The sequence below is a fragment of the Galeopterus variegatus genome, unplaced genomic scaffold (assembly GCF_000696425.1).
Source record: "Galeopterus variegatus unplaced genomic scaffold, G_variegatus-3.0.2 Scaffold9089, whole genome shotgun sequence".
Lineage (NCBI taxonomy): Eukaryota > Metazoa > Chordata > Mammalia > Dermoptera > Cynocephalidae > Galeopterus > Galeopterus variegatus.
The window spans coordinates 16,304-23,816 of NW_007735200.1; the positions used below are offsets into that span (position 1 = coordinate 16,304).

Here is a 7,513-nt window from a genome sequence, read left to right on the forward strand (position 1 = left end):
GGTCCCTTGTACAGACTAAAACAATTCCACTCAGCTCTGCTGTGTCCTGCTACAGTTGCAAGATATTGAAAATAACTTGCAACTATTAGAACTATGCCCTACATATATCAATCTTAAGAATCATAAAAAATCTTAAAAATCCTAAAGGGATGATATCAAAGGGAGAAAGAGCTCTGAGACCTCCTTGCAGAAGTCATCTCACATCTCTGTGCTCAGCTGCCTATCTATGAAGACAAGTTATTGGACAGTATTATCTTTCGGCTCTAAAATTCTGTGATGCTCAGTGTGCAGCATGGCAGAAACCAAATACCGAGCTGGGACCCACCAACTGGCTGTGTGATGTTGGACGAGGCCAGTTATAGAAGAACCTCTCCAGGCTTTAGTTCCTCTATCTGCCAAGTGAGGGGGTTGAGCCATATGTCTTCTGAGGTCCCTTCCAGCTCTGACACCATATGATGCTTTAACATAGAGTTAAAATAATTAATTGGGAGGACATTAAACTGAGGTATCTCCAGCACCCTAGGTTCCTGTGTAAGCAAACTGAAACCCATCTCAGTGTAAATGGCAAAGCAAAACTTAAGCTTAAGCAATCAGAAGCCACCAAATAACCTCTCCTTAGAGACTTTCCACTGGAATGATCCAAATAAGGCTACTGCTTCATATTAACCAATCAAATATTTTTGTTGCCTTGCTTCCACATTCACCCTATGAAAGCCTTCCCCTCATTCCCCTTAAACAGAGCCCTGAACCACTTGTAGTCTGGAGCTGTCTGATTCATGAGAGCTATCCGCTCAAATAAACTGTAAAATGTTAAAATGTCTAAGGTCATCTTTTAGCAACAGTGGGGATGGGGATCTGAGGACAAACTGCCTACTGCCACATAAATTGCTTCCAAAGGCTCAAAGCAATGTAGGCAGAGCCTCGACAATTAAAAACAAAAAGTCTTATCTTTTTGTTGTGGCATTCAGGCAGAACGTGGGATTTGGGGAAGCAATGTAATTATTTTTAGACAAATTGAGGATCTAGAGAAAACATGTCACAGGCTAAACTTTATAAAAAGGCATAGTGCCACATTTTTAATTTAAAAATCCAGTTAGAGTAATACTACATCCTTGGGATGTCTGTCAACTAGGTCCATAAAGGTTTTCACTACTGAAACACCACAGATATAGTTCCCAAACACTTCACACTTGCAAATGTTACACATTTTACTCAAGGGGGATGGTGAAACTCCAATTTGACAGAAATGCTGGATTTTGATGGTTTGATGATTTGTTTCAATTGAGAAAATCTTTCTAAATTACATTAGGCCACTGTCCAGAAGGTACATTTTAGCATTTTGCCAAGTCATACACAAAACAAATTTAACACAAGGTTTTATGACAAAAGGACAAATGACCACCCAAAAAGAGATACGTTAGCCATTAAGGGACTTCAACAAGCACAAGGACCAACCCAATGGTCTCTACTTCATGTTAATACTTATTCCATAGCACACAAAATTTACAGAAAATGCGAACGTTGAAAAATAACTTGTGGATGATTCAAATATTGCATTAAGTCAGCGGTAATCTTTTAAGACTGCCTAATCATTATTTATTTGTAATACTCTTTTTGTGTGATTGGAAGGCTGAATAAAGTAAAATCTTCATCAATGAAATACTCTTAGTGAATGAACACAGAATGCAATCCACAATTTAGCATTTAAATTCAACCAGGATTCTGCCAGGGATTGCTCAATTTTGTATGTTTCCTTGTAAATCTAAATTAATTCTAAGTTTGTTTACTAATGTAAAACAAGTAGAGAGAGATATCTGGAACACAACCTCTTTCTTCTTTTGAGACCACTTTTTCTTTTTAAACAACTTTATTAGTGTACAATCTACATAACATAACATTTACCCATTTTAAGTAAACAATCCCAATGACCTTTGGTAAATTTGCAGAGCTGTGCAAAGATCATCACAATCCAGCTTCAGAACATTCTCATCACCCCAAAAATATTCTCCATGCTCGTTTGCAGTCAATCCCCACTCTGCCTAGGCAACCACTAATCTGCTTTCTGTCTATAGATTTGCCTTTTCTGGACATTTCACTAATGGAACCATAGAATATATAGTGTTTTGCATCTGGCTTGTTTCACTTGTCTTAGTAGTTTTGAGGTCCATCCATGTTATAGCATCTATCAGTATTTACTTTCTTTTTACTGCTGAATGGTATTCTATTGTATAAATATAATATATTTTCTTTATCACACTTTGATAGACATTCGGTTTGTTTTCACTTCTTGGCTATCAAGAATAATGTTGCTATGAATATTTTTGTACAAGTATTTGTATAGAGATAGGTTTTTATTTCTCTAGGTGAGAAATTACCATGTCAAATGGTAAATGTATGTTTAATTTATTAAGAAACTGTCCCACTGTTTTTCGGAGTGGTTGTGACATTTTACATTCCAGGGATGTAAAGGGATTAAGTTTTTCCACATCCTCACCAGTACATGCTCTTGTCTGTCTTTTTTTTTTTTTTTCTGACTGGTAAGTGGATCGTAACCCTTGGCATGATGTTGTCTGCACCACACTCAGCCAGCGAACGCACCGGCCATCCCTATATAGGATCCGAACCTGCGGCCTCAGCGCTACCAGCACTGCACTCTCCCAAGTGAGCCATGGGGCCGGTCCTTGTCTGTCTTTTTAATTAAAGTCATTCTACTGGTTGTGAGGTAGAGTCTCACTGTGGTCATAATTTGCTTTTCCCCAGTGACTAATGATGTTGAGCATCTTTTCATATGCTTACTACTCATTTATATCTCTCTTTTAATGAAATATATATTCAGATCTTTTGTCCACTTTTTTTTTTTCCTTTTTGTTTTTTTTCGTGACCGGCAACAGATCGCAACCCTCAGTGTCGCGCCCGTACTGGACCGGGACCGGCAACGGGATCGCAACCCTCGGTGTTGCACCTGCACCTTGCTCAGCCAGTGAGCAGCAGGTCTGTATGTGGGATCCGAACCCTCGGCGGGAGCGCCACCGCACTCCCAAGCGGCACACTGTAGCAGTGCACCACCAGGCCGGCCCCCTTTTGTCCACTTTTAAAAATTATTTGTCTTATTATTGAATTATAAGAGTTCTTTATATATTCTGGTTACAAGTCTTTTATCAGAAACATTTTTTGGAAATATTTTCTTCCATGCCTTTTGATTTTTTGAATTGTGTCCTTAGATGCACAAAATTTTCTAATTTTGATAGAGTTTCATTTATCAAATCATTTTATGAATTATGTTTTTGATGGCATATCTAAGTAGTCTTTGCCTAACCCAGAATCACAAAAGTTTTCATTTATTCATTTATTTTTATTTTTATTTTTGGCGGCTGACCGGTATAAAGGTTTCCTTTAAAAGTTTGAGTTTTAGTTCTTATGTTTATGCCTTACCCATTTTGATTTAATTTTTGTGTGTGGAATGAGGTAAGGGTCTAAATTCATCTCTTTGTACGTGCATACCAAATTTCCCTAGCAGTATTTGATAAAAAGACTGTAATTTTCCCAATTAAATTTCCTTTACCTCGTTGTTGAAAATCAATTGACTGTTAGTATAAGATCACTTGGGTTTTTTGGTTGTTGTTTTGTTTTGTTTTGTTTTTGGTGGCTTAGCTGGCTAGTAGGGGAATCCAAACCCTTGACCTTGGTGTTATCAACACCACACTCTAACCAAGTTAGCTAATGAAGCAATGTAAAATAGCACTTAAGAGTTTGGGCTATGGATCTCAGCAATCTGGGGAAGAATCTTCATTCTGCCTTTTAGTAGCTGTATGGCCTGGGTTAAGTTACTGAACCTCTCTGTATAGAAAGTTCCTCATCTTTAGGGAGAATAATAACAGTACACAGCTCCTTGGGCTGTTTTGAGGATTGAGATAATGCATGTAAAGTACTTAAATGAAGACCTGGCACAGAGTAGTAAATGCTCAATAGTTGAGAACCATCATTATCATTTCCTGTAGGGGGCAAACATGGAATAACCAGGACAGCTTCTTTGTACCTTGAGGTACCTTGGAAGTACCTTGGAAGCCAATTGGCCAAAATGTGGGGGATGGCCCACAGGTGCATGTGAAATCCCTGGGGAAGATCCTGCTTTTTACCTGGTTGTCCTTTCCACTCTCCCCTTTTCTTGTTTACTCTCATTATTTTGTTTTCTCTACTTTCAGTTTTGTTCAGGTGGCAATGTATCTTGTTAAAATACTCACCTCTCTGGACTCCCTTGCAGCTAGAAGTTGCTTTGTCACCCAATTTTGGCTAACAAGATATAAGCAGAATAAACTGTGTGGGGTTTCAGGGAAAGCTATTGATTTCCTTATAAAAAGTAGACAAACCCAGCTGGCAGGAATTATTTCCCCTTCAACCATACCTCTTCATCCTGCTTGGAACGTGGCTACAATGCCTATATGGGGAGCAGCTGTCTTGCAGCCATGAGGCAGAAAGCCTCATGGTAATTAAGAGTGATGGAGCAGAATGTTAGAAGCTGACTTGAGCAACAGGACCAGTGCTGGACTGCCTACCACTGGACTTCCTGTATTACCTTGTTACGCTTGTAATAGCTACAAGTGATTGACTGCCTACTCTGCACAAAATATTTTATGTACTCTCTCTAAACACTAAAAAAAGCATTATCAGATAAGTTTACTATCTCCACTTTACAGATGAGTAAATTGAGAATCAAGTTTAAATAAGCTGCCTGAGAACAGGTGGTGGTCAAGAGGTAAAACTTGGCTCAACCGCTCTTAGCTCAAAGTGCACACATGTCACTGCAGAACAGTTCATTCACTGTCCCCAATAGCAAGATCACTTACTCCAGGCTGGGAGCCAAGTCTAATCTCATTCATATCACATATCCAGCCCAGTTCCTCTTCTTATTCAAAGAGCGCAAGACATTTTCTTCTCTTGCCTTGCACAGCTTAGAGCCAAGTTGTTACATTTTACCATAATATTTTTCTTCAGGGAAATTAGCATTTAGCAACAAATAGACAAAGTTTCAGGTAATTGTTTTTAATCAAAATGGTCAAGTAATTGACTATTGGTTGCTGTGTGGGCTCCATAGATTAATGGTTAGTAACAGAGTAATTTAAAGCATGTGGGAATTCACTTCACACAAAACACTCTTAGGTGGAAAGTAATCCAAACATTTCCCCTCCTTCCCACTCAGCTGGTTGCCTTTCCCTCCAAGGAATATTTATTGCACCTCTCAGGTCTTCTAGAATGTGAAATGTTCGAAGTAAACATCTTTTCCATACACAGCACAGGTAGAGAAGCTTAGAGAAAGGTGAATTAAGACCCCCAAATGGTTTTGTTATTGCTTTAATTTTGGTTTGATTTTCTTGGTCTGTTCATTTGCTTTAACAGAATACCACAGACTGAGTAATTTATAGAGAAAATAAATGTATTGCTTACAGTTCTGTAGGCTGGGAGATCCTATGTCTGGTGAGGGCCTTCTTGCTGTGTCATAAAGAGCAGAAGGGGGCTGAACCCATCCTTTTACCAAGAACCCACTCACACGCTAACTGCCATTAATCCATTCATGAGGGCACAGCCTTCGTGACCTAATCACCTCTTACAGGTCCCACCTCTCAACACTGTTGCACTGGGGATTAAGTTACCAACACATGACCCTCGGGGGGGGACACATTCAAACCATTGCAGTTTTCAAGTAAGTGTTTCACATTGGACAGCATTTCCCAAGCAAACATCCTGGGAGATGTTGATAAGCTCCTCAGGAGAAAGGTTCCATGGTCAGTTTTGGAATTTCTCTTTCTTGGAAATTCCTGATTTCCATTAGCATATTAAAGGCCTTGGGGAAAAAACTTTTTTTCCCCCCTTTACTCACCATTTTAGGCTGGCTGGTTTGCTCAGTTAGTTAGAGCATGGTGCTGATGACACCAAGGTAAGGGTTTGGATACCCCACACCAGCAGCCAAAAAACAAAAAGAAAGACAACTGTTTTAAAACTGCTGCCAACTATAACAGATTAAAATCTGTACACATGACAAAGTGGAAGAAGTCTCCAAATGTAACAGTTTCAAGAAAAGAACGTATTAAGGATACAGTTAACATCACTACAGTAAAGATAATGGCAAACAAGGATCTGGCACCACATTTACAAAGGAACAGTGTACACTGTTAATACACTTTAGATATCTCCCAATAGTAAATCCATGAAGATGGAAAACATGAGAACCTTGTACAAAACTTCCTATCACTGAGACAAAAAAGCAAGAATCAAAGTGGTCAATTGAGTAGATCGGTAGCAGCAAACTTACTGGTTCTGTTTGGAATTTAGCAATTTGCACTTCTAATTAGCAGCTGCCCTGTAGGTGTCTGTATCCAAGAAGTTGACTTTATCATGTAACACCAGCATTTATCTAGTAAATTGGTAATCAGCATAAACAAGGTTAACCTTCAACAACCAGTATAATGAAAAGAGAGCTAGAATCTTATGGCAGAATTCTCCAATGTAATTACCATTTAGAAACCATAATGATACTTTGAGCAGGATAGGAACATACATTTCATCCAAAAAAGCTATATTTATACCCCCATCAACCACAAAAAACTTTAAGTAATTACAGAAATATTATATTCTGATGATATTGAGTTAGAAACAAAGAGTTCCTACTAAAAGGAATATTTTCAAGGTGATCCGATCATGTGCATAGTTAAGTTTGTTTGTGTTTTGATAGTTTCTTTTGCAAACAAAGAAATAAATTTAGTAAAGTTATTCTTCTCTTGATGAAAAAAACTTTAAAAGTGAATTCCTGGTGGTTTGTTAAAAAAAGGAAAAAAGAGCAAGCTATATATTGAAGTTCTGGCATGCAGCATCTCAACTTCACATCTGCCCTGAACATTTCAGATTATGAAATCCAATTACATCTTGATGATTGAATCATACCTTACAGTTGTCCCAATTCCAAAGTCTGACTTTAGCATCTCATGGCAATTAAAAGTTTCCTAAAACATAGTACTGTGCTATGATTCCACCTGCTGCCACCATTCCCTGGTCCCGTTCATGCTTGAGATGCCCCATGAGACAGCAAAAGATGTCTGGTCTCCGTGCTTCACACTGCAGTAACTCTTGCTAACACCCATGCTCTTCAATAAGTCCCCATTCCTTTAGGTTGTTTTTCATGATGATTTCTGTCACAGCATCAGAAACAAACTGTACATTCTTGGTGTCTGTGGCACAGGTGAGGTGAGAGCAGCTCTCCCTGGTACCTTCTCTTTTGCTCAGATCTTTCAGCTGGCACTGAATGTGAACAGCTGCCTCCTTTACGTATTGGAATCTGCGTATTCTAGATAACAGAGAGTTCATAGTTGATAGGCTCCTCTTTATGTTTTTCCCCAAAAGGTCTTTCTTATTGTCAAATAAAAATTACCAATTATTGGGCCGGCCCGGTGGCGCACTGCACTAGTGCGCCGCTTGGGAAGCACGGCAGCGCTCCCGCCGAGGGTTCGGATCCCACATACAG

General features: G+C 39.0%; 1 pseudogene; it reads right to left on the reverse strand.

The window, feature by feature from the left end:
- Window positions 1–7,122: 7,122 nt before the first annotated feature.
- The window catches only part of LOC103609017, a 2,360-nt pseudogene continuing 1,969 nt past the window's right edge, over window positions 7,123–7,513 (reverse strand).